General features: G+C 41.1%; 2 pseudogenes; both read right to left on the bottom strand.

Moving 5' to 3' along the window:
- Positions 1–6,990: 6,990 nt before the first annotated feature.
- Positions 6,991–9,019, bottom strand: LOC118834631 (annotated as a pseudogene).
- A 14,428-nt stretch (positions 9,020–23,447) lies between these two features.
- LOC118834630 lies at positions 23,448–25,485 on the bottom strand (annotated as a pseudogene).
- Positions 25,486–27,015: the final 1,530 nt, after the last annotated feature.

The raw sequence follows: 27,015 nt of genomic DNA on the forward strand, positions 1-27,015 counted from the left end.
TATTTTCCAATCCTGTTTGAAAAGATCTTCTTTGAGGGATGAATTAATCCCCTTCAAAGAGTGGTCCAGAAAAATGAACCTGGGTTTTAAATATTTCCAATTTTTTAGGCTGCAAATTTCTGATATAAAATAAATCATAAAACATTTTTTAAAATAAAAAATTCTTCGCTCACCCTTGCTTGTCCCAAAAAGATCTTGTTATAAATGGGGAGAAAGCCAATCTAAGAGAACAGATTTCCTAAAAGGAAGCTCTCAGTTTGTAAATAGATTTTTTTGTACTTGGAACTATCTGAAATAGAAAGCAGGCTTCTGATAAGGATCTGAAGTGGGCACCTCTTATTACAGTCTCTTTGGGGTCCCCAGCAAATAAGAAATTAAGGTCAATGGTCTCTATAGGCCCAAAAATGCCAAGGGAGCAAGGAGGATCTCAGGTTTTTTTGTATCTGCTTTCCTAACTTCAAATTACTGGGGCCTCCCTTGGCAAGTAGAATCCAACCCTAAATGGTAGATATTTAAGGAGGGGGTAGGCTAAGAGTTTGCACCTCCTCTTGGTGGGGGGAGGGGTGTAAACTGAAATTCAAGCAGCCTTAAGAAATCTGGGAAAGAGAAATCATTTCATTCAAGATTTCTCTGGCTATATTTTTCTTTTCTAAACCAGGTCACCCCAAACCTTGATGAAGGGAGCAAGAATGCCCAGGTCACTACCAGCAGTTGGCAGTGCTCAGGTTGACTTTTGTTGACAGAGGAAAGCCCAGATCTTTGAGGAGGTAGAATGGGAAGACATTGCTCAGCTAGAATGGGCCAGGAAAGGTTTCTCTTTAAGATAGCAGAAGGGGGGGGCGGAGCCAAGATGGCGGCTGGTAAGCAGGGACTAGAGTGAGCTCCATTACCGAGTCCCTCCAAAAACCTATAAAAAATGGCTCTGAACCAATTCTAGAATGGCAGAACCCACAGAACAGCAGAGGGAAGCAGGGCTCCAGCCCAGGACAGCCTGGATGGTCTCTGGGTGAGGTCTATCCCACACGGAGCTGGGAGCTGGGAGCTGGGAATGGAGTGGAGCAGAGCCCAGCCTAAGCGGCGTGGATCATCCAGAACAGAAGCCGGGCGGAGGGGGCCCTAGCACCCTGGATATGTGAGCTGCGGCAGTTACCAGACCCCTCGACCCACAAACACCAAAGACTGCGGAGAAGGTTAGTGGGAAAAGCTGCGGGAGTGGAAGGAGTTCGCGAAGCCCCGGGGGCAGCGGAGGTGGGGCAGCTACAGCTGTTGTTACTTCCGGCTCCAGGCCCACCTGGTGGGAGGAATTAAGTGGCGGATCAGAGCACGGGTGCACAGCCTGCAGAAGATCTAAGCCCAGTTCTGGTTGGGGGTTCTTGGGGAAGGAGCAGTGCGGGTCTGACAGAGCTGGCACATCCCCCCCAAACGTGGAACATAGAACTCGTTAGTCTACAAGCAGTCATACCCCACTGAAAAACTCAAGGGTCAAGTTAGTTGGTTGGGAATATGGCCAGGCAGCGAAAACGCGCCCAGATTCAGTCTCAGACTTTGGATTCTTTCTTTGGTGACAAAGAAGACCAAAACATACAGCCTAAAGAAGACAACAAAGTCATAGAGCCTACAAAAAAAGCCTCCAAGAAAAACATGAACTGGCCCCAGGCCATAGAGGAACACAAAAAGGATTTGGAAAAGCAAGTTACAGAAGTAGAGGAAAAATTGGGAAGAGAAATGAGAAGGATGCGAGAAAACCATGAAAAACAAGTCAATGACTTGCTAAAGGAGACCCAAAAAAATACTGAAAAATACACTGAAGAAAACAACACCTTAAAAAACAGACCAACTCAAATGGCAAAAGAGCTCCAAAAAGCCAATGAGGAGAAGAATGCCTTGAAAGGCAGAATTAGCCAAATGGAAAAGGAGGTCCAAAAGACCACTGAAGAAAATACTACTTTAAAAATTAGATTGGAGCAAGTGGAAGCTAGTGACTTTATGAGAAATCAGGATATTATCAAACAGAACCAAAGCAATGAAAAAATGGAAGACAATGTGAAATATCTCATTGGAAAAACCACTGACCTGGAAAATAGATCCAGGAGAGATAATTTAAAAATTATTGGACTACCTGAAAGCCATGATCAAAAAAAGAGCCTAGATACCATCTTTCAAGAAATTATCAAGGAGAACTGCCCTGATATTCTAGAGCCACAGGGCAAAATAGAAATTGAAAGAATCCATCGATCACCTCCTCAAATAGATCCCAAAAAGAAATCTTCTAGGAATATTGTTGCCAAATTCCAGAGCTCCCAGATCAAGGAGAAAATACTGCAAGCAGCCAGAAAGAAACAATTTGAGTATTGTGGAAACCCAATCAGAATAACCCAAGATCTGGCAGCTTCTACACTAAGAGATCGAAGGGCTTGGAATACGATATTCCGAAGGTCAATGGAGCTAGGATTAAAACCTAGAATCACCTGCCCAGCAAAACTGAGTATCACGTTCCAAGGCAAAATATGGATTTTCAATAAAATAGAGGACTTTCAAGCTTTCTCAGTGAAAAGACCAGAACTGAATAGAAAATCTGACTGTCAAACACAAGAATCAAGAGAAGCATGAAAAGGTAATCAAGAAACGGAAATTGCAAGGGACTTACTAAAGGTGAACTGTTTTGTTGACACTCCTACATTCAAAGATGACAAATATGATTCATGACACCTCAGTATTAGGGTAGTTGAAGGGAATATGCATATATATATGTATATGTTTATGTATATATATATAAGTGAATGTGTATGTATGTATATATCTATGTGTATATGTATGTATGTGTGTATATATATATATATATGTTTTTATGTATATATATGTAAAAGAGAGAGAGCAGACACAGGGTGAGTTGAAGATGAGGGGAAGATATCTAAAAGAAATAAAATGAAATTAAGAGATGAGAGAGCAACATACTGAGAGAGGGAGATAGGGAGAGATAGAATGGGGTGGATTATCTCACATAAAGGTGGCAAGAGGAAGCAGTTCTATGGGAGGAGGGGAGAGGGCAGGTGAGGGGGGAATGAGTGAACCTTGCTCTCATCAGATTTGGCCTGAGGGGGAATACCATACATACTCAGTTGGGTATCTTACCCCACAGGAAAGAAGAGGGAGGAAGATAAAAAAAAATAAAAGGGGGGGGATGATGGAGTGGAGGGCAGATGGGGGTGGAGGTAATCAAAACAAACACTTTGGAAAGGGGACAGGGTCAAGGGAGAAAATTCAATAAAGTGGGATGGGTTGAAAAGGAGCAAAATGTAGTTAGCCTTTCACAACATGAGTATTGTGGAAGGGTTATACATAATGATACACATGTGGCCTAGGCTGAATTGCTCGACTTCTTAGGGAAGGTGGGTGGGAAGGGAAGAGGGGAGAGAATTTGGAACTCAAAGTTTTAAAATCAGATGTTCAAAAAAAACAGTTATTGCATGCAACTAAAAAATAAGATACACAGGCAATGGGGCGTAGAAATTTATCTTGCCCTACAAGAAAGGAAGGGAAAAGTGGATGAGAGGGGAGGGGGGTGATAGAGGGGAGGGCTGACTGGGGAACAGGGCAACCAGAATATAAGCCATCTTGGAGTAGGGGGGAGGGTAGAAATGGGGAGAAAATTTGTAATTCAAACTATTGTGAAAATCAATGCTGAAAACCAAATATGTTAAATAAATAAATTTAAATTTAAAAAACAAAAAAAAAGATAGCAGAAGAGATGGCCTTGAAAACAAAGAAGGGAATATTACAAATTAATATTAATCATGAAATGATATAGCATTAAAATTAATTTTCCTTGATGAAACAGGTCAAACCCTGAATGAGTTCCACTAGCATGAGACATAATGTTTCTGGATGACAAGAGAGATGAAGGAAAAAATTGTTCTATTACATTGCTAGGGAGAGAAGTATGAACACTTTGAAAAGGGACATATACTTCACGTGGTTCTGGTGGTTTCTCATTCCATGAGATCAACTGCAGTATTATAGAATATTATGATTGATGTCCATATCCACTTCTCTTTTTCAGTATCAACAACTTTTTAGGTCAATATGTAGTCATATCAATTGCATTTTTTACTGTGGTTTAGTCATGTCCAACTCTTTATGATCCCAAGGGCCATAGCATACCAGTACTGTCCATTGGAAAAATACTGGACTGGTTGGCCAATGCAATACTGTCAGCATCTTAACAGGCTTTTTATTTTTTATTTTTTTTTTAATTTTTTTATTTATTTAATATTTTTAATTTTCAGCATTGATTTCCACAAAATTTTGAATTACAAATTTTCTCCCCATCCCTACCCCCCCCCACTCCAAGATGGCTTAACAGGCTTTTTAATTTACATTGAGGCAAACAAAGGTTAAATGACTTGTCCAGGATCACATTGTTAGAAAATGTCTGAGACCAGAGAGACCCAGGCCTAGCACTCTATCCACTGAACCACCTAGCTGCCTCCAGTTAATTGCAAAGTAAAACTTTATTTTTTATTTATTTCACTTCTTCTAGAGTTGCATTAATTTTAATTTCTGTTTTAGCTTTCCTTGTGTAGTTACACCACTGACTTCAAACTTACGAATGGCACATGAATAATGAACCATACAATGTCTATTATATATCATCTTTCTTCTGGATCTTTGGCCCTTTCGATGTTCAGCAACTCACGACTTTTCTCAGAGGAAAGGGTGTAACTTGGAGAGCCTGGAAGCTCTTTATTTTTTCTCAAGCGCTCAAGATACTCTCCTAAGAGAGAAGAACTTTTTGATGGGTTACTCATAGAATGCTTATAAATGGACACTATATGTGCTATAAGAAATGACGAGCAGACAAACTTCATTATAACCTGGAATGACTTATACGAACTGATGCTGACTGAGGGGAGCAGAACCAGGAGATCGTTATACATGATTACAGAAAAACGGTATCTGTAAGGACTAACTTTGAGAGACTCGACTAATCTCATCAAGGCAAGGTTCAAAGAAAGCTCCAAAAAACTCATGATGTACATGTACAGAGAAAGAATTATGCAGTCTGGATGCAGATTGAGGCAAACTTTTTGCTCTCTTTTTTTTCTTCTTTTCTGGTTTCCTTTCTCCTTTCTCATGATTCATTCTATTGGTTATAAATCTTCATTACAACTGGACTATTATGTAAATAAGTTCAATGTGAAGGTATATGTATTGGTTATAAATCTTCATTACAACTGGACTATTATGTAAATAAGTTCAATGTGAAGGTATATGTAGAACCTATATTGAATTACATGCCATCTTGGGGCATTAGGGGGAGAACTTGGAGGGAAAGAATATTTGGAACCCAAAAACTTGTGGCAATGAGTATTCTAAACTAAAAATAAAAAAATAAATGGACGCTATATCTAAACATTTATTTAATGTCACCTGAGTTGGAACCAGACTCTAATCTGGCAATGGCTAGAGCAGAACAGAGAAGGCTAGAGATAGGAGAATCAAGACACAAATAGAAGTTTATTTCAGAGTGAGGAAAATGACACTTGCAAACAGAAACCCTTGCTCCTGAGAAGGAGGACTTAACACCATGGGGCAAGGAAGTGATGCATCTACATCAACAACCACAACTGAGCTGCACTATGACATAATCATTCTCATGTCTTGAGTGGCTGTTCCCAGCAGGCTCATGTGTGGAATTCCCGGGTCCTGTGAGAACAGTCTCCAAGTTCCTTCCCCCTCCAAGAGGGGGAAAAAGAACCAGCAGGAAGAGGAGGGCAGTACCTGGTTTGGTTCATTTGGCAGATACAAGGAACAAGGATTGTGAGCATGTCAAGGAAGGTGATAGATGGTTATAGGCTGTACCACATTGGCTTTCAGGTCCCTGGGAAATGGGCAGAGGGAGAGGCACAAATCCCAAAGTGAACATGCGATTCTGGTCAAAGCAGTACTCTTTGCCAGAGGATGAGCTCCTCTAGAGCACAAAGGATTGTTGTTATGCCAAGCTCAGAGCACAGTCTGCTTGCTGAGCCTTAGCTGTAGGAAACAGGGTGCCTCCAAAATATTTTGACAATCTCTACATAGGTGTATATATAGATATACACACATATATAGAAGTGAGTAGCACAGTGGATAGTGTACAGGCCTTGAAGCCAGATCTAAATTTGAGTACTGCCTCAAACCCCTTACTAGCTCTGTGACCAAGACAAGTCACTTAACTTCTCCATGCCCTAGTTTCCTCATTTATAAGTGAAAATAATAGCATATATCTCATAGAGTTGTTGTAAAGAGCAGATGAGTTAGTATATAGAAAGTGCTTTGCCAAGTAGAAAGCACTAGAGAAATGCTCTTAATTGTGGTGTTAGCAGTATTACTGCTATGTGGATGCTGACAACTTGGAAGAGTCAAGGATCACAGGTTAAGCATCTGGTCACTCACTATATGTAGCAAATAAAACCCCAAGAGACAAAGTTCCGGATATGAAAATCAATTTATTAATATAGGCCGGCAAATAATGGATACTTTGAAGTTGGTGGGCTCTCTGAATGATCCAGTACACCAAGGGTACACTCAGGCTGCTTTAAACTCAGATTCAGGTCTGCCTTCCTGAGGCCAAATTACTGGACCTCCTTTGACAAGTGAATGGCAACCCTGATTTTAATGAGGAAGTGGACTAAGAGTTCTCAGTTCCTCCTCTTGGGGAAAGAGTGTAAGTTGAGATTGGTTTAAAAATCATTCTTAATCACATACACAAAAAAAGAAAGGGAGGCAGGACCAGGCTGACCAGGGAGCAGGGTAATTCTCCTTTAGTTCTTCCTGGTACAGTTTTTGGAACTCTCTCTCACCCATGCACATGCTTGCATGTACATAGGCATATGCCCACACAAACACATGTGTGCACGAATAAGTACACACATAGGGTGGGGTGGAGGAAGAAAGGGAAGTTGGAGACACAGAGGCAGTGGAGTGGAATGGGTGGGGACTCTAGTCTTCTTAGTTGGTGGACTCCAACAGGGACTCACTCAGTGCAAGGTCCCAGTAATGTTCAGCCCCATGCTGTTGGAAATACTCCCTGGCCATGCTCTCTGTAGGGCACTGCTTGAACTTCATTTCACCAAAGCACTGATCTTTGGCTGTGCCCTCCCACACCAATGCACATGTGTTGATTTCTTTCATAGAATCATGATGTCCCTTTGGGTTAGATATCTGTTCATCCCATTTTATGCGGTGTAGCATAAGATGCTTGAATTTTTTCTGTGCCTTGGGGCCCCCTTCTACCACCACCACATTGACGTCCTTGTGAAGCACCACCACCCCTGAAAGGTACAGCTGCCCAGCATTCACCTCGATCTTGAACCTCTTGGCTGGGTTACTCAAATTTCGAACTCTATATACAGATATGTGTACTCCCTGTGAAATGTCTTCCTTGAGCTTTTTAATTTTCTTGGCCCTTCTCTCTTCTGCTGTTAGTTTTCGGGCAGCATTTGCTCCTTCATGTACTTTCTGTCTCATTGCCATCTGGGCTCTGATGTAGGCTTCCATTTTGGTGGGGTCTTGAACAGCTTCTGTGCTGAAAGCTCTCATCAAGTTGGGAATTCTCACTTTGGGTTCAGGAGGCAGCATCAAACCCAGCCTGACTTTCTCCTGTAGCTCCCTCTGGGCTGTCCTCCATGTCTGCCTCCTGAGTTCCTTCTGTTGTTTCTTGGTGAGGTACACCTCCAGCATCACTGGCTTGTCACTGTCCACTGGAGGTTTTACCTGTGCTGGATGCTCTACCAAGTTGGTGATGCCAAAATAGTTCTCTTCCTTGGGAGCTTCCCCACTAGGGTCAAATCCATTGGGGATAATGTAGGAGTCCCACCACTCAATATCAGGAATCTCTCCTTCTTCGAGTTCTTCTTTAGGGGCCTTGAGCACCTGCCTGGTTGAAGTGTGAATGCCAGTTTTTTTGGCTGCCTGTGAGATCTCTTCCCGCAGCTTCTCTAGCTGAGCCTTTGTCCATAATCTCTGGGCAATCTTTTCAAATGTGCCCTTGTCGTGGAATTTAAAGGTACATCTCTGGCGCTGGGAAGGTGCAATGGAGATTCGAGGATCAAAAAATGTTTTGGATTCCATTTTTTCCAATGGCTTCTTTTGTGGCTTCTGTTTGAACTGTTCCCTTCTTCGCAGCATTAATGTTGGCCTTCAGCATTGGAATTCAGTGTGTCAACTCAATCTCTTTGCCTGTAACATCTACTGTTCGGCCTTGTTCATCCAAGATCACAGGTGTAGGCTTTATCTGGTTTTTCAGCTCCACCTTTGGGGGATCAATGCCCATAGAATAACGATCGCTCAACCCGTTGGCTTTGCCAATGTGTCCCAGTTTCATCCCCAGCTGATCCTGGAGGTGGGCTCGTAATTCAGCTGCTTTCTGTGCCTTTTCAATGGCATCATTCATCAAGGTGGCAGCCTGAGAAGGCTGAATAGTATTGCCAATTAGCAGTCAATCTGATTGGGAGGAGGAAGCAGACTTTGGTTGAGGGCTAGGAGGGCTAATGAAGCTCAGCTGTTTTTTCCTTTCCTCAATCTGCTGAGTGACTGCCTCCATCATTTGTTTGACCTGTAATTTACTTAGTATTCCTTGGCTCCCAGATGCTGATCCTGGAATTAACTCTGGCTCCTCTTCCAACTCATCACACCTTGGTATACACCTCTTATTCACCCCTGATGACTCCTTACATATCTCCGAGTCATCACCAAACACCTCCTTCAGCTCCCATTTTCGACTCCTGTCATCTCTAGACTTGAAATGCTTGGAACTATGGCCCTGCTCCACAACCTCAAACAGTTTGTCAATAAACTGGAGGGTAGAATCATTAAGAAAATGCTTCAAGTGATCAACTGTTGTCTTCTTAACCATGCCCTCTCCTATACAATTATATGCTGCCAGGACCACTGTGGGCTCTGAAAAACCCAATACACTTTTCACTGTCTTCTCAATCCACGGCTTCAGCTCATCAAGCTCCCTCTTTCATAGGGCCATTCTGTAGAAGAAAAAAAAAGCAGTGAAACGCCCTGGGACACTCAACACAGCACCCCACAAACTTCAACCACTGACACCAACTTTTTGGTGTCTTCAACTACAGTACGATCCCTTTGGGGTCCCCAGAAAATTATCCAGAAATTGAGGTCAGTGGTCTCTCTGGGACCAAAGACGCCAAGGAAGCAAGGAGGATCTCAGGCTCTTTTATATCTGCCTTCCTAACAGCAAATTACTGGGACCACCCCTGGCAAGTAGAAACCAACCCTGATTGGTGGATATTTACAGAGGAGGTGGGCTAAGAGTTCACACCTCCTCCTGGTGGGGGGAGGGATGTAAGCTGACATTCAAGCACCCTCTAGCAATCTGGGCAAGGGAAATCATTCCATTCAGGATTTCTCTGGCTGTTTCTCCTTTGTAAGCCAGCTCACCCCAAATTTTGATGAAGGGAGCAAGGATGCCTCAGTCACCACTAGTAGTGTGGACTAGCTCAGATTAGCTTCTTTTGACAGGGGAAAGCCCGGTTTTTGGGAGGGGCCCAGCTAACAAAATATTAGATCACAGGTGGGCCACCTAGACCTCTCCTTTCTGGCTTCCACCTGTGAATCTGTCACTTATAAACTGTCTCACTCTAGCTAGGTGTGAATCTAGCTTTTCCAACTTCTGAATCTCTCTAATTTGTAAACTTTCCCTTTCTAGTTAGATATGAATCTAGCTCTTCCACTTCTGAATCGCTCTAATTTGTAAACTTTCCCTTTCTAGCTAGGTGTGAATGTAGCTTTTCCAACTTATGAATCTCTCTATTTGTAAACTTTCCCTTTCCAGCTAGGTGTGAAGCTAGGTCTTTCACTCGTGTATCTCTCGGATCTCAGGTTTAGGCATTACAGGGCCTAATACCATATCACTACGTGAACTGAAAAAAAAACTTATAACTGTGTCCAAACATCAACTCTTAAACATTTTATCAGATAAAACAGCAAAGTTTTTGAAACAATGATTCTAAACCTAATTAAATGAAACATACTGAACCATATAGTTACAAGTTTTTAGACAACTCTTTAATAACTCACTGTATAACATAACAGTATCAAAATTACAAGATAAGTTATTTTTCTAACTATATTTTTGTTACTTATTTACTTAATTGAACAGTAACAGCATGAAGAAATCCATATACAGCTTTATCAATTTCAATTCACAACTTTTATTACTGGGTTGGCTTCAAAACATGTAGTCCTAAGGATCATAAACCACTATGTTAGAAGTTCTCCCCCATAGACAAAAGCTTCTTGCCAATGATCCTGGAAGATGAGTGTGCATAACCACCAGATGCTTATCTAACCTTACTTGCAAGAGGTTAAGAGGTTAAGGTTTCAGGAAATTCTGGGGGAAATGTCGTATAATGGGTAGGGTTAGGAATTGGATCCTCTCACTTTAGAATTTCTCTTTTCCACTACAATTAAATCATTGAACTGTAACCAGATTATGAAGATAGATCTTAAGTTCTTAAAAATATTGACACTTATTTCAGAGGGGGGTGGAGCCAAGATGACAGCTGAGAAGCAGGGACTTGCTTAAGCTCTCCCCCAAATCCCTCCAAACACCTGTAAAAATGGCTCTGAACAAACTCTAGAACTGTGGAACCCAGGAAATAGCAGAGGGAAACAGGTCTCCAGCCCGCGAAAGGCTGGATGGTTGCAGGGAAAGGTCTATCATATGTGCTACGAAAGGCACACAGCCCAGCATGGGCTGCAACAGGGCAACAGGACAGACCAACCAGAGAGTCAGCTGAGACAGAACAGGTCTTAGGGGCATGAATCATTGAGCTGTGGCAGTTATCAGACTTCTCAACCCACAAACACCAAAGAGCAGGTTAGTGGGAAACTATGGGATGGAGTTGAAAGTAGTCTGGCCACCAGCCCTGGGGTGGCTGAGGTGGTGCAGTGGTGCCAGAGGCAGCAAAAGGAATCTCCTTGGATGCTTCCAGAGCTTCTGAATCAGCTGCTTCCCAAGTCACTGGCTCACATAGTGGGAGGAATCTAGCAGTGGATCAGAGCAGTAGTGCAAGGAGAGTTCTGTGGCCACAGAGGCAGGTTTTCTTGCTCTGCCCTGCTTGGATCTGGATTGAAGTCCTGATTATCAGTTCTTGGGGGAGGAGGAGCACTGCTGTGACAGAGCCTGGGGTGATGGTGGAGTAGAAGTAGCTCTGAAAACAGCAATGCTTGGACCCTAAAGTTTGGTACAAAATATTCTCTACTCTACAAGCAGTCATACCCTGACAAAAAGCTCAAGGGTCAAATAGTTGGCTGGGAACATGAACAGGCAGGAAAAATGAACTCAGACTCAAACTCCAACACTAGATTCCGTTTTTGGTGACTTAGAAGACCAAAACATACAGCCAGAAGAAGTCAACAAAGTCAAAGAGCCTACATCAAAAGCCTTCAAGAAAAATATGAATTGGCCTCAGGCCAAGGAAGATCTCAAAAAGGATTTGGAAAAGCAAGTAAGAGAAGTAGAGGAAAAATTGGGAAGAGAAATGAGAGTGATGTGAGAATACCGTGAAAAACAAGCCAATGACTTGCTAAAGGAGACCCCAAAAATACTGAAGAAAATAACACCTTATAATAATAGACTAACTCAAGTGGCAAAAGAGTTTCAAAAAGCCAATGAGGAGAAGAATGCCTTGAAAGGCAGAATTAGCCAAATGGAAATGGAGGTCCAAAAGACCATTGAAGAAAATACCACCTTAAAAATTAGATTGGAGCAAGTGGAATCTAGTGACTTTATGAGAAATCAAGACATTATAAAACAGAACCCAAGGAATGAAAAAATGGAAGACAATGTGAAATATCTCATTGGAAAAACCACTGACCTGGAGAGATAATTTTTAAATTACTGGACTACCTGAAATTCACGGTCAAAAAACAGAGCCTACACATCATCTTTCAAGAAATTATCAAGCAAAACTGCCCTGATATTCTAGAACCAGAGGGTGAAATATAAATCAAAAGAACCCACTGATTGCTGCTTGAAAAAGATCCCCAAAAGAAAACTCCTGGGAATATTGTCACCAAATTCCAGTTTCCAGGTCAAGGAGAAAATACTGCAAGCAGCCAGAAAGAAACAATTTGAATATTGTGGAAACACAATCAGGATAACACAAGATCCAGCAGCTTCTAAATAAAGGGATCGAAGGGCTTGGCTATGATACTCTAGAAGTCAAAGGAGCTACGATTAAAAGCAAGAATCACCTACTCAGCACAACCGAGTATAATGCTCCAAGGCAAAATAGGGATTTTCAATAAAAAAGAGGACTTTCAAGCTTTCTGAATGAAAAGACCAGAGCTGAATAAAAAAAATTTGACTTTCAAATACAAGAATCAAGAGAAGCATGAAAAGGTAAACAAGAAAGAGAATTCATAACAGACTTACTAAAGTTCAACTGTTTTGTTTACATTCCTACATGGAAAGATGAAGTGTGTAATTCATGAGACTTTTCTCAATATTAGGGTAGTTGAAGGGGATATATATATATATATATATATATATATATATATATATATATATATATACATATACATATATATGTATGTATATATATATACATATATATATGTATATATATATATGTGTATGTATGTATGTATGTATAGACAGAGGGCCCAGGATGAGTTGAATATGAAGGGATTATATCTACAAAAATAAAATAAATTTAAGGGGTGAGAGAGGAATATATTGAGAGAGGGAGAAAGGGAGAGATAGAATGGGGTAAATTATCTAACTTAAAAGTGGCAAGGAAAAGCAGGTCTGTTGGAAGGTTAGAGGGGGCAGGTGAGGGGGAACGAGTGAATCTTACTCTCATCAGATTCAACTTTAGGAGGGAATAACATACACACTCAAGTGGGTATCTTACTCCACAGGAAAGTAAGGGGAAGGTTATAAAAAGGGGGGATGATAGAAGGGAGGGCAGATAGGGGGAGGAGGTAATCAAAAACAAACACTTTTGAAAAGAGACAGGGTCAAGAGAGAAAATTGAATAAAAGGGGACAGGATAGGATGGAAGGAAATACAGTTAGCCTTTCACAACATATGGAAGTGTTTTACATGTGTGACATATATTGAATTGCTTGCCTTCCTAGGGAGGGTGGGTGGGAAGGGAAGAGGGGAGAGAATTTGGAACTCAAAGTTTAAAAAGTAGATGCTCAAAAAAGTTGTTTTTGCATGCAACTGAGAAACACGATATATAGGGAATGGGGCATAGAAATCTATCCTGCCCTACAAGAAAATAACAGGAAAGGGGATGGTGGGAATGGGGTGACAGAAGGGAAGGCTGACTGGGTAATGGGGCAATCAGAATATATGCCATCTTGGAATGGGGGAGAGAGTAGAAATGGGGAGAAAATTTTGTAACTCAAAATCTTGTGGAAATCAATGTGGAAAACTAAAATATCAAATAATAATGATAAAATACAAAAAAGTTAAAAAAGAAAAATACTGACACTCTGCTTATATGTCAGTCTGCTGTCTGAGTTCAGAACTCAGTGTTATTTCTAAACCTAGTTACTTCAAACTGTTAGCAGGAGTGGTAAAAATCTTACTCTGTATTGTGAAAGCCGCTTTTTTAAAAAGAAAAAAAGATATTTAAATCACATTTTTACTATTAAATCTATAAAGCAGGAAAATCAAAGTTTGCCTAATCACAATTGTCTGACTTAAAATGAAACCAGAATTTAGTCAATTACATCTATTTTCCCAAATGATATAATATAGAATGTCTTAGTGACAATTTCCATTTTCCAGTATTATTCTTTACAAGAACTAATTATTTCAAGCCCTTCCCAAGGCCTAAGGTTTTTCAGCTGATACACAGGCAAAAACTGAAAATGCCAATCCCTCCTTTTAAGCTCTAATCTGCCATGATTCTCCTAATAGGGGAGCAGCTTTAAACATCACATTCTGATCCAATTTCAGGACATATTTTGACCAAATCAAATCTTAGTTTGGTAACTGCTGATAGCAATATATAAAATCTCACATATGTGGCACAGCTTCAAGACAGAATTTATTGTTGTAACTTAACTCATTCTTAAAGGTACATTTTAATACAATGCTACTTGCAGCAGCACACAGGAGGACTGCTAGCACAGATTTTTTATCTGCTTTCTAAAGAAAAGCAACTTCAATGGGGTAAACAATCTTACATTAATTAAGCATATATATCATTCAGTTAGTTCAGGGGAAAAGTCAGCACCCTGAACTTCAGAGAAAATAGAAACAGAAAGTATAAGCAGAGAAAATAGCACAGATCAACAGACAGGGCTTCTAACTGTCTGAGAAATTAGCATAAATCAATAGAAACATCCAACTGTCTAACCAAGGCAATACATACATAGTTAACAGAAAGGGAAGCATCAACATCTGGGTTTTCAAAGTGAGGGGGCTCCTGAATGGCTACCCAGAGTCTTGTATGGCCAAATGACAGGGAACACTCTTCCAATGAGTGAGTCCCAAAGCAAAATGCTGACCTCATAGTATACAAACACTTCTCAGAGCCCAAGGGCATCACAACCTTCACAACCCAGTGCCTAATTTAAAAATTAGCAAAAGGTGTGAGCCTTCCTACAAACAAGCCTCCCCTAATCAAGCTTCCCTTCAAGGACTCCATGTGAGGCCTATTAATGGGCAGGGAAGATCTTCAAATCCCATTAACAGTACTTTGTCCCCAATATCTTTCATGTTCATCACATAGGCAACTTGTATCTGCATAGGCATTAACATTTCTTAAGAAAGTATAACATAATTCCCACAAAATAAAAACATCACGAACTTCACATTTGCAAAATACCAAACAACTCTTTACCAGAGTGGCCACATGGCCTTAATCAAGCACAAAGGTACATATACGTACCATAACATAACATCATTCTTTGGGAGTCAAAATCTCAGGGGAGTGAGCAAGCTTCCTCCTTCCTCAATGCAAAAAAATGTCCAAATAAAGTCCTTCTTGGGGGTGTGTCCTTCTCCCCACATCACTCCAGCCCCTGCTTCCAAGTCCTGAGGGTCAGCTGGCCAACAAAGCCAACAGGGTAAGTCTTTGGAGGCCCACAGCACTTTCCCCCATCCAACATAGATATCTCCACCCTCCCCATGCACGGTCCCAAACCATCCCAGAGGGACAAAGCAGGAAATCACACTCAATACCTTGCTGCAAAGTTTTTTTTTCTTGCCCCAAGGCTGATTCCCAATCTCTGGGGCTCCTCCTCCTCCCCCAGGAGCTGGCTACTCCTGGCTTCTGCCTGAATTCCAATAGAGGCAGTTCTCTAATTTTGCTTTCACCACACCAGAGTCTGAACCCAGGCAGTTCCCACATACAGCTCCATGGCTCCATTTTAAGCTCTCACCACTCCTGCCTGGGCTCTGAATACAATACAATCTGAGGGCATTCACTCCTCCAGCACAATCCAGAGCCAGGCTAATCCACTCAAGGCAAAATCTGGCCATCCCCATTTCCCCTAGGCTTTTCCTCCCACATCTGTGGCTCTAACCTCTGTCCTCAGGAGTGCTATTGGGTTAGGAAGAGGGAAGGAGAGGTTGCCTCCCAGGTCCCCTTCTGGCCCAGGGAACCACTGATGTTGCCTGTTTCCCTTTAGAGGTAGAAATATTATACTAATATTCATAACATCATGAATTTATTTTTTTATTTTTTTAAAAATTTATTCATTTATTTTGAGTTTACCACACACAGTTCTACATAATTTTGAGTTCCAGATTTTCTCCCTTCCCTCCCCCCTCCCTCCCCCCTTCCTCCCCAAGACGGCATGGAATCTCATATAACTACCATGTATGATTGAATTGATTTGATGTATTGAATTAATTTATACACTAGTCAAGTTGTGGAGAAGAATTATGACCAATGGAATGAATCATGAGAAAGAAGAAACAGAACCAAAAAAAAAAAACCCAAAAACAAAAATAAAAGAGAAGAAAAAAAGGCGAGCATGTGGTGCACCTCGATCTGTACTCAAACTTCACAGTTCTTTCTCTGGATGAAGATAGCATTGTCCATCGTGAGTCCCCTGGAGTTGTCCTTGCACCTTGTGTTGCTGAGAAGAGTGAAGTCTGTCAGGGTTGGTCCTCACGGCATCCATATATCTGTGGTTGTGTACAATGTTCTCCTGGCTCTGCTCCGCTCACTCAGCATTATGTCGTGTAGGTTTTTCTAGGTTGTTACGAAGTCCGTATCATCCCCATTTCTTATGGCACAATAGTATTCCATTACCTTAATATACCACAGCTTGCTCAGCCATTCCCCAATTGATAGGCATCCCTTTGATTTCCAATTCTTGGCTACCACAAGGAGAGCCGCTATAAATATCCTTGTACAAATGGTTCCTTTTCCCGCTTGTGTGATTTCTTTGGGATACAACCCTAGAAGTGGTATCGCTGGGTCAAAGGGTATGAACATTTTTATAGCCCTTTGGGCATAGTTCCAAATTGCTCTCCAAAATGGCTGGATCAGCTCACAACTCCACCAGCAATGTAACAATGTTCCAATTTCCCCACATCCTTTCCAGCATTTATCATTTTCTTGTTTTGTTATTTTAGCCAATCTGACAGGAGATACGTGGTATCTAAGAGTTGTTTTGATTTGCATTTCTCTAATTAGTAGTGATTTAGAGCATTTTTTCATATGCCTATAGATAGCTTTAATTTCTTCCTCTGAAAACTGCCTGTTCATATCCTTTGACCATTTCTCAATTGGGGAATGGCTTGTATTCCTATATATTTGGCTCAGCTCCCTGTATATTTTAGAAATGAGGCATTTATCAGAGATACTAGTTACAGAGATTTTCTCCCAATTTTCCGCTTCCCTCCTAATTTTTGTTGCATTGGCTTTTTTGGTACAAAAACCCACATAAATCCTCAGCATTCCTATACATTACTGACAAAGCCCAACAGCAAGAGATAGAAAGAGAAATTCCATTCAAAGTTACTGTAGGCACTATAAAATATTTAGGAGTCTATTTGCCAAGACAAACCCAGGGCCTATATGAACATAACTATGACACACTTTTCATGTGAATAAAATCAGATCTAAATAAATGGAAAAAATATTAGTTGCTCATGGTTAGGCTGAGCTAATATAATAAACATGACAATTTTACCTAAATTAATCTATCTATTCAGTGCCATACCAATCGAACTACCAAAAAATTATTTTACTGAGCTGGACAAAATAATAACAAAATTCATCTGGAAAAACAAGAGGTCTAGAATATCTAGGGTATTAATGAAAAGAAATGCTAGAGAAGGTGGCCTAGCCATACCAGATATTAAACTGTACTACAGAGCAGCAGTCATCAAAACTGCCTGGTACTGGTTAAGAAACAGGGGTGTGGATCAGTGGAATAGGATAGGTACACAAGTAGGAGAAATCAACAAGTTTAGCAATCTACTCTTTGATAAACCCAAAGAGGCCAGCTTCTGGGCTAATAATTCACTATTTCACAAAAACTGTTGGGAAAATTGGAAAATGGTAGGGCAGAAACTGGGCATACACCAATATCTTACACCATATACCAAAATAAAGTCAAAATGGGTTCATGATTTAGGAGTAAAAGCTGATACTATAAGTAATTTGGGAAAGCAAGGAATAGTTTACTTAACAGATTTATGGAAAAGTAAAGAATTCATTACCCAACAAGAGATAGAGAGCATTACAAAATGCAAAATGGATAATTTTGATTATGTCAAATTGAAATGTTTTTATTTTTTTATTTTCTCTTTTCTTTTTTTTATTTATTTAACATATTTAGTTTTCAGCATTGATTTTCACAAGACTTTGAATTACAAATTTTCTCCTCATTTCTACCCTCCCCCCACTCCAAGATGGCATATATTCTGGTTGCCCTGTTCCCCAGTCAGCCCTCCCCTTTGTCACCCCACTCCCCTCCCATCTCCTTTTCCCTTCCTTTCTTGTAGGGCAAGATAAATTTCTATGCCCCATTGCCTGTGTATCTTATTTTCTAGTTGCATGTAAAAACATCTTTTTTTGTTTTTGAACATCTGTTTTTAAAACTTTGAGTTCCAAATTCTCTCCCCTCTTGCCTTCCCACCCACCCTCCCTAAGAAGTCAAGCAATTCAACATAGGCCACATGTGTATCATTATGTATAACCTTTCCACAATACTCATGTTGTGAAAGACTTACTATATTTTGCTCCTTCCCAACCCATCCCCCTTTATTAAATTTTCTCCCTTGACCCTGTCCCCTTTCAAAAGTGTTTGTTTTTGACTACCTCCACCCCCATCAGCCCTCTCCTCCATCATCCCCCCCAATTTTTTTATCTTCTTCCCTCTTCTTTCCTGTGGGGTAAGATTCCCAATTGGGTATGTATGGTATTACCTCCTTAGGCCAAATCTGATGAGAGCAATGTTCACTCATTCCCCCCTCACCTTCCCTCTCCCCTCCTCCCACAGAACTGCTTCCTCTTCCCACCTTTATGTGAGATAATCCACCCCATTCTATCTCTCCTTATCTCCCTCTCTAAGTATGTTCCTCTCTCATCCCTTAATTTGATTTTATTTCTTTTAGATATCTTCCCTTCATCTTCAACTCACCCTGTGTCCGCTCTCTCTCTCTCCATATATATGTATATATATATATATATATATATATATATATACACATACACACACATATATATATACATATATATATATACACACAGATATATACATACATACACATTCACCCATATATATACATAAACATATATGTATGCACATTCCCTTCAGCTACCCTAGTACTGAGGTCTCATGAATCATATTTGTCATCTTTCCATGTAGGAGTGTCAACAAAACAGTTCACCTTTAGTAAGTCCCTTGCAATTTCTTTTTCTTGTTCTTTTTCTTGATTACCTTTTCATGCTTCTCTTGATTCTTGTGTTTGAAAGTTAAATTTTCTATTCAGTTCTGGTCTTTTCACTGAGAAAGCTTGAAAGTCCTCCATTTTATTGAAAATCCATATTTTGCCTTGGAGCATGATACTCAATTTTGCTGGGTAGGTGATTCTAGGTTTTGATCCTAGCTCCACTGACCTCCGAAATATCATATTCCAAGGCCTTCGATCTCTTAATGTAGAAACTGCCAGATCTTGGGTTATTCTGATTGGGTTTCCACAATACTCAAATTGTTTCTTTCTGGCTGCTTGCAGTATTTTCTCCTTGATCTGGGAGCTCTGGAATTTGGCGACAATATTCCTGGGAGATTTCTTTTTGGGATCTATTTGAGGAGGCGATCGATGTGGATTCTTTCAATTTCTATTTTGCCCTGTGGCTCTAGAATATCAGGGCAGTTCTCCTTGATAATTTCTTGAAAGATGATATCTAGGCTCTTTTTTTGATCATGGCTTTCAGGTAGTCCAATAATTTTTAAATTATCTCTCCTGGATCTATTTTCCAGGTCAGTGGTTTTTCCAATGAGATATTTCACATTATCTTCCATTCTTTCATTCCTTTGGTTCTGTTTGATAATATCTTGATTTCTCATAAAATCACTAGCTTCCACTTGCTCCAATCTAATTTTTAAAGTAGTATTTTCTTCAATGGTCTTTTGGACCTCCTTTTCCATTTGGCTAATTCTGCCTTTCAAGGCATTCTTCTCCTCATTGGCTTTTTGGAGCTCTTTTGCCATTTGAGTTAGTCTGATTTTTAAGGTGTTGTTTTCTTTAGTGTATTTTTCAGTATTTTTTTGGGTCTCCTTTAGCAAGTCATTGATTTGTTTTTCATGGTTTTCTCGCATCCTGCTCATTTCTCTTCCCACTTTTTCTTCTACTTCTCTAATTTGCTTTTCCAAATCCTTTTTGAGCTCTTCCATGGCCTGGGACCAGTTCATGTTTTTCTTGAAGGCTTTTGGTGTAGCCTCTTGCACTTTATTGACTTCTTTAAGCTGTATGTTTTGGTCTTCTTTGTCAGCAAAGAAAGAATCCAAAGTCTGAGACTGAATCTCTGGGCGTTTTCGCTGCCTGGCCATATTCCCAGCCAACTAACTTGACCTTTGAGTTTTTCACTGGGGTATGACTGCTTGTAGACTAGAGAGTTCTATGTTCCACGTTTGGGGGGGAGGTGCCAGCTCTGCCACACCAGCACTGCTCCTTCCCCAACCCCCAACCTGAACTGGGCTTAGATCTTCAGCAGGCTGTGCACTCCTGCTCTGATTCACCACTTAATTCCTCCCACTAGGTGGGCCTGGGATCGGAAGTAACAACAGCCTTGGCTGCCCCACCTCTGCTGCCCCCGGGGCTGGAAGCTGAACCTCGAATTCCTTCCACTCCCATAGCTTTTCCCACTAACCTTCTCAGCACTCTTTGGTGTTTGTGGGTTGAGGAGTCTGGTAACTACCGCAGCTCACTGATTCAGCGTGCTAGGGCACCCTCTGCCCGGCTTCTGGTGTGGAGCCGCTCAGGCTGGGTTCTGCTCCACTCCGTTCCCAGCTCCCAGCTCCCAGCTCTGTGTGGGATAGACCTCACCCAGAGACCATCCAGGCTGTCCTGGGCTGGAGCCCTGCTTCCCTCTGCTGTTTTGTGGGTTCTGCCATTCTAGAATTGGTTCAGAGCCATTTTTATAGGTTTTGGAGGGACTCGGTATGGAGCTCACACTAGTCCCTGCTTACCAGACACCATCTTGGCTCTGCCCCCCAAATTGAAATGTTTTTGTACAAAAAAAATCATGAATTTAAATGCAGGAAATTTTTTTTTCCAGAAATGATTTTATTTGGGTAGGTATGTGACTGAGGGTATCTCATTTGTAACCAAAATGGAATTCACAATAGGATGTTGCATTTCCACATCAAAATATATATGTATGTACAAGAATTTGTTAATATTTGCAAACGTACATTTCTTTTCATGGTCTAGGTTCCTTTACTTGTCTCCACCCAACAAAAAAACAAAGCAAAACAAAAAAAGGCAGAAAATTCAGCAAGACCAACCTGTCCAAAACAACTTTAAAATTTCAGTTAAATAGTGAATTATTAGCCCAGAAGCTGGCCTCTTTGGGTTTATCAAAGAGTAGATTGCTAAACTTGTTGATTTCTCCTACTTGTGTACAGGGAACTGAGCCAAATATATAGGAATACAAGCCATTCCCCAATTGAGAAATGGTCAAAGGATACGAACAGGCAGTTTTCAGAGGAAGAAATTAAAGCTATCTATAGGCATATGAAAAAATGCTCTAAATCACTACTGATTAGAGAAATGCAAATCAAAACAACTCTTAGATACCACATATATCATGTCAGATTGGCTAAAATAACAAAACAGGAAAATGATAAATGCTGGAAAGGATGTGGGGAAATTGGAACATTGTTGCATTGCTGGTGGAGTTGTGAGCTGATCCAGCCATTTTGGAGAGCAGTTTGGAACTATGCCCAAAGGGATATAGATATGTTCATACCTTTAGACCCAGCAATACCACTTCTAGGGCTGTATCCCAAAGAAATCACACAAGCGGGAAAAGGACCCATATGTACAAGGATATTTATAGCAGCTCTTTTTGTGGTAGCCAAGAATTGGAAATCAAAGGGATGCCCATCAATTGGGGAATGGCTGAACAAGCTGTGGTATATGAAGGTGATGGAATACTATTGTGCCATAAGAAATGGGGATGATGTAGACTTCGTAACAACCTGGAAAAACCTACACGACGTAATGTTGAGAGAGCGGAGCAGAGCCAGGAGAACGTTGTGCACAGCCACAGATATATGGATGCCATGAGGACCAACCCTGACATACTGCACTCTTTTCAGCAACCTAAGGTTGAGAGGAAGAACTGTGAAGTTTGAATACAGATCGAGACGCACTACATGCTCGCCTTTTTTGCTTCTCCTTTGTTTTTGTTTCTGGGTTGTTTTTTTTTTTTTTTGGTTCTGTTTCTTCTTTCTCATGATTCATTCCATTGGTCATAATTCTTCTTCACAACTTGACTAGTGCATAAATTAATTCAATGCGAAGTTATACATGATAGTTATATGAGATTCCATGCCATCTTGGGGAGGGAGGGGGGAGGGAGGGGAGAAAATCTGGAACTCAAAACTATGTAGAACCGTGTGTGGTAAACTAAAAATAAACAAATTAAAAAAAGAAAATTAAAAAAAAGAAATTCTATCTTCTTAAAAACAAAAAATAAAAGCCTTTCTTCATAAAAAAAAATTTTCAGTTAAAACAAGAAAGTCTGACTACAGCACCCTGTATCACTAGAGAGTATTACTAAGGGAAAATGGAGTTCTGATTTTAGATAATATTGATTTATGAAAAACTGATTCTTTTCAGTAAATTAAACACTGATTTCTCAAGGAAAATTTCCTCTTTATGAAGAACTTCACATGTTCACTACTAGGAAGTAATCCAGTGCAGCAACAAGTGACTTTAATGTCATCAAGTGTATAAAGGTAGACTAAAAGTGTTCATTTGCTTTGCAAGAAGCCATACTGTAGGAGGACCTCTAGAGTTCAAGTTCACCATTCCACTCCTTTTCTGGTCTGTAATGTACTGCAGCTGGGGAGCATTATACAAGGTACTCTGATAGTCAAATACATTGCCATTTACATTAGAAATCAAAAGTGATTAAAAATCAATCAAACATTTAGTTTTTGATTTTTTAAAAAAAGGGGAGTATTGGGGAGAAGAGGCTTTATTTTATCTCATGTAATCTTCATGTCCCAGTCCTCTTACAGGAGGCATGCCAGCTGTGAAGATGGGAGGTGGCACAGGGGATTGCCCACCAGAGGGCACAGTTTGGGGGATATACTGGAGGAGGGCAACTGACAGGTGGCATCCAAGGGTGGGAGGATGAAGGGGAGGAAGAGCTTCAATTGGTGGCAATCAGGAAGGTGGAAAATTGTGGCTATGTGCTGGTGGTGAGGGGGGAGGGTTGGTGTATACATTTTTCACAGGCATGAGGGAGCCTGGAACCAAATTCATTACAAATGAGAAAGTATGAATTTAGTCAGATGTATTTCCAAATTACCTTTCATAGGAAAGGATCTTATCACACAATGCTCAAATATCACTGAAAAATTAAGGTGGAACTTACTTATTTAACATAAGAGCTGATTGGTCCCATTCTAGCTAGGGATGAGACTCGCTGATGTATAAACTTTCTTTTTCTGATATTTAAAAAATTCTGAATTTTGAAAAGAACTTAAATGTTTCCAAAACACAAAAGTCATTTTTGTAACAAAGAAATATTATGCCCTTTATTTATAAATTCCTCAATTATACCTCAACAATATTTTAAAGGTATAGCATAACAAAGGTGCAAGATTCACCACTGATTACAAAAATAATTATAATACACAAAAGTTTCCTAAATCACAATGACTGTAGGGGAGAACATTATAAAAACAGCCACAATACAACAACATGGAAAAAGTCAGGATTCCATAACATCCATGTCTTCCTGTTAGAATTGCTCTGAAGCAGCCTCTTCTTGCTGCTGTCTCTTCCAAAGTTTGGCCATGGCCAGCAGTTTGAGGTTGGGCTGGTTTGCCACATCATCCCAGCTAGCATCAGACCCATCTTCTACCTGCACCTTTCTTCTCTTCTTCACTTTCTCTGGCACGAGTTTGTCCACTCTCTCCTTTTGACATTCGGTTCCAAATTTATCTTCGAGGTTTCACCAGGATTCTAATAGCGTGAGTCTTTCTTCCTTCTCTTCACTGTTTCTCATCGTTTGGTTGGCTTCTTCGTAAATCTGTCTGCATCGACTGTACCTTTCTTCATTGCCTGCAGACAGCTCAAATTGGGCAAAACTGATCCATACCTTCACATGTTGTGTTTGTTGCAACAATCTCCTGTAAAGACCTCTTGTCTTTTCAAATTCGTTTTGCCCGCTTTCAAAATCAACTTAGCATTTCGAAAGCACCTCTGGCATGTCTAAGTGTGGCTGGCCAATAGCTAACTCACAGATCACCCGGGCTCTCTCCGCATCTCCAAGAATTGTCTCTAACTCGACAAATTTAATCCATGTTGTGCAATTGTCTGGGGCAAATTCCAGGAACTTTTCTTAAAGTTTCCAGCACTGGTGAAATTCTCAAAACTGAAGCTCCAATTCAATGTAGCCTTGAAACAATTTCCTTTTAGGAGACTTGCCAATGGAGGTTCCCAAAACTCTTCTGGCAGATGGTAGATTTTTCTGTCTGATTTCAAACTGGGCATACAGTACCACATTTTAGCAAACGTAAACTTTTGGTGAGGAATCAGTGTCAGACAAGCTTGATAGACCTGTCTGGTCCTGTCTGGATCCTTTGCCTCCAACTCTTCATAAAGTCTGTAGGTGATCCAGAGGTATATATAGCGTTTCCAGTGCTTCTTCTCTTGCATTTGTGGCGCATTGGCGATTGCCCTTCCATACACCACTCTCACCGTGTCTGGTCCCTCCCCATGCCCCTGCACTAATCGCAAATACTCAAACCAGGCATCGTAATTTCGGGGATTGGCCTTCACCTCCTCCTTATACTGGAATCTCCATCTGCTCACAGTGATGTCTTCAATACCTCGCCTCTCCCCAAATTTCTTTTCAAACACTGTGTAACTTTGAAAGAGTTCTTGGGCTGCATGCTTCGAAATCCTGACCAGAGCATATTTGTAGATCACTCGTGCCCGTTCCAATTCTTTCTGATTTTCTTCAAGTTTGGCGAAGTCCAGGTGGAGATGTTTGTCCATGTGCTCCTCTCCAAAGGAGTCCACAGCTCTTTTGTAGACTTCCCTGGCATGAACCAAGTAGACATGTTTTTCTTCAAAGCTAACCATATTTTATCCCGTTCTTCACATCTGGGTACATGAGGACAAATCTTTGGTAAATGCTTCGTGCCCGATCCACCTCTATATATCGCAGCTCAAAACTGATATAGGAGTGCCATGGTCGCTCCTCAGGCTGCCATTGCATCTAGAGTTCAAACACTTGCAGGCCTCCAACAACGTTTGCCAACATCTCCTCCATATACGTGTATTTGTGCCAGAACTGGCTGACCCGGGGGAGATTTATGATGGCCCAATCCCAGATATTTCAGGCATGGTTGACTTGTCGATTCTTCATTTCCATTTCTGCATATTTCAGCCAGAGGGTGATATTTTGGCAGTCCATATCTAAGGCAGGCTCGTATGTGGAAAGCACTCTTTGAATTTCTTGAGCCTCTGTTCCAATTGGGCGTATTTAATCCAGTTACTAATCCCCGTTGGATTCCCCTTATATTGTCCTCAAAAGTTTTTCTTTTCCTCAGCATGTAATCACTGAATTCTTCTCCATCACTGATCTTCTGTTGCAAAAGTGGGGGCAGAACCTCAAGCTCTCTTTCTTTAGATTCCCTTAAAACCTGCTCTGCTATGATCTGCACTTCAGCAGGAGCTTTGTTGTTCACCCTGGCCACTTTGGGCATCTGCTGCTTTCCGGCTGTGGTGGTGGCTGCCATGTTCGGGTGGATTGGCCCTTGACCCCTTCAGAGCTGGCTCCAATCCCTAGGCGATCACTCTCAAGCTTCCCGGGGCTGCCACGACTCAACCAAGAAACTGAGTTCAAGTGGTCTCTCTTTCCTGGTGACCAAGAATGCCAGGGGATCAAGGAGAGTTTCTCTTAGTCTACTTTATATCCAGGTCTGCCTGTCTGAAAGCAAATTGCTGGGACCTCCCTGGACAAGGGAACATCAATCCTGATTAGTGGATATTTAAGGAGGAGGTGGGCTAAGAATTCACATCTTCCTCTGGTGGGTGAAGAGGATTCACCTGATCTCAAGGACCCTCTAGCCTTCTGGGCTCAGGGAAACCATTCCATTGGGGATTTCTCTGGCCAAGTCTCTCCTTTGGAAGCTAAGTCACCCCAAACATTGATGAAGAGAGCAAAGATGTGCCGGTGACTGCTAATAGTGTGGACTAACTCAGGTTGGCTTCTGTGGACAGGGGGAAAGCCCAGACCTTGAGAGGGGCTGCAATGGGATGGTATTTCTCAGCTAGAGTGGGTCAGGAAGGGTTTCTCTGGAAGCTAGCAGAGCAAGATGCCTTTTGAAATCAGAACAGAATATTATAAATTAATGTTGATAATGTAATGATACAGTATCTACACTAATTTTCCTCAATGAAACAGGAGAAATCCTGAAGGAGTTCCACTAGCCAAAGCCATGATGTTTCTGAATGATAAGAAAGATGAAGGAAAGACTGTTCTATTATATTTCTGGGGAGACAGGTGTGAACCCTATGAAAGGGACACTTCAGATGGTTCTTATGTGTTCTCCTTCCACGAGATTAGCTACAGTGTTACCGAATGTTATAATTGATGTCCATGTCTATTTCTCTTTTTCATTAGCAAGGACTCTAAGGGATTAGAGCAGCCCACTGAGCTGTCTCTTCAATCTGGTCCTGATCTCAGGGCCATGCAGGCCCCAGGAGGAGGCCCTTTCCTGGGGGCCAATAAAAGGGTAATGTGTAATACAGTTGCCTAGAAATGCAAATTGGGTCAAAGGACCTAATTATCCTGCACAGGGTCAAAAGAAATTAGCTCTCTTCTCCCCTTTTTCCCCAGCCCAAGTCCTCTTCCAGGTTTCAACAGGAACACAGGCCTGTAACTGGAAAGGAAATCACCGCATCTCCCTGTGTCTACAATGCAGACTGAGTAAGACCTCATTATTATACTCTATTTTCTTCACCAAGTCAAACACCTGACAAAAGACAAACTCCCATTTGAGCCACCTTGACCTCTCCTTTCTTGATTCCACATGTGAATCTGGGATTCATAAACTGTCTCATTGTAGCTAGGTGTGAATCTAGTTTTTGCACCTCTGAATCTCTCTGATTTGTAAACTTTCCCTTTCTAGCTAGGTAGGAAGCTGGTTTTTCCACAAGGGAGAAGGAACTTAGGCAAACAAGGGAACTAGAGAAGAAGAAGCTAATGTAGGCTGGGAATCTGGAGGCTACATCAAAGGGGTGGCAGGTCAAAGGAGTGGGCAAGA

Source organism: Trichosurus vulpecula, chromosome 1 (assembly GCF_011100635.1).
Source record: "Trichosurus vulpecula isolate mTriVul1 chromosome 1, mTriVul1.pri, whole genome shotgun sequence".
In the NCBI taxonomy this organism is placed as follows: Eukaryota; Metazoa; Chordata; class Mammalia; order Diprotodontia; family Phalangeridae; genus Trichosurus; species Trichosurus vulpecula.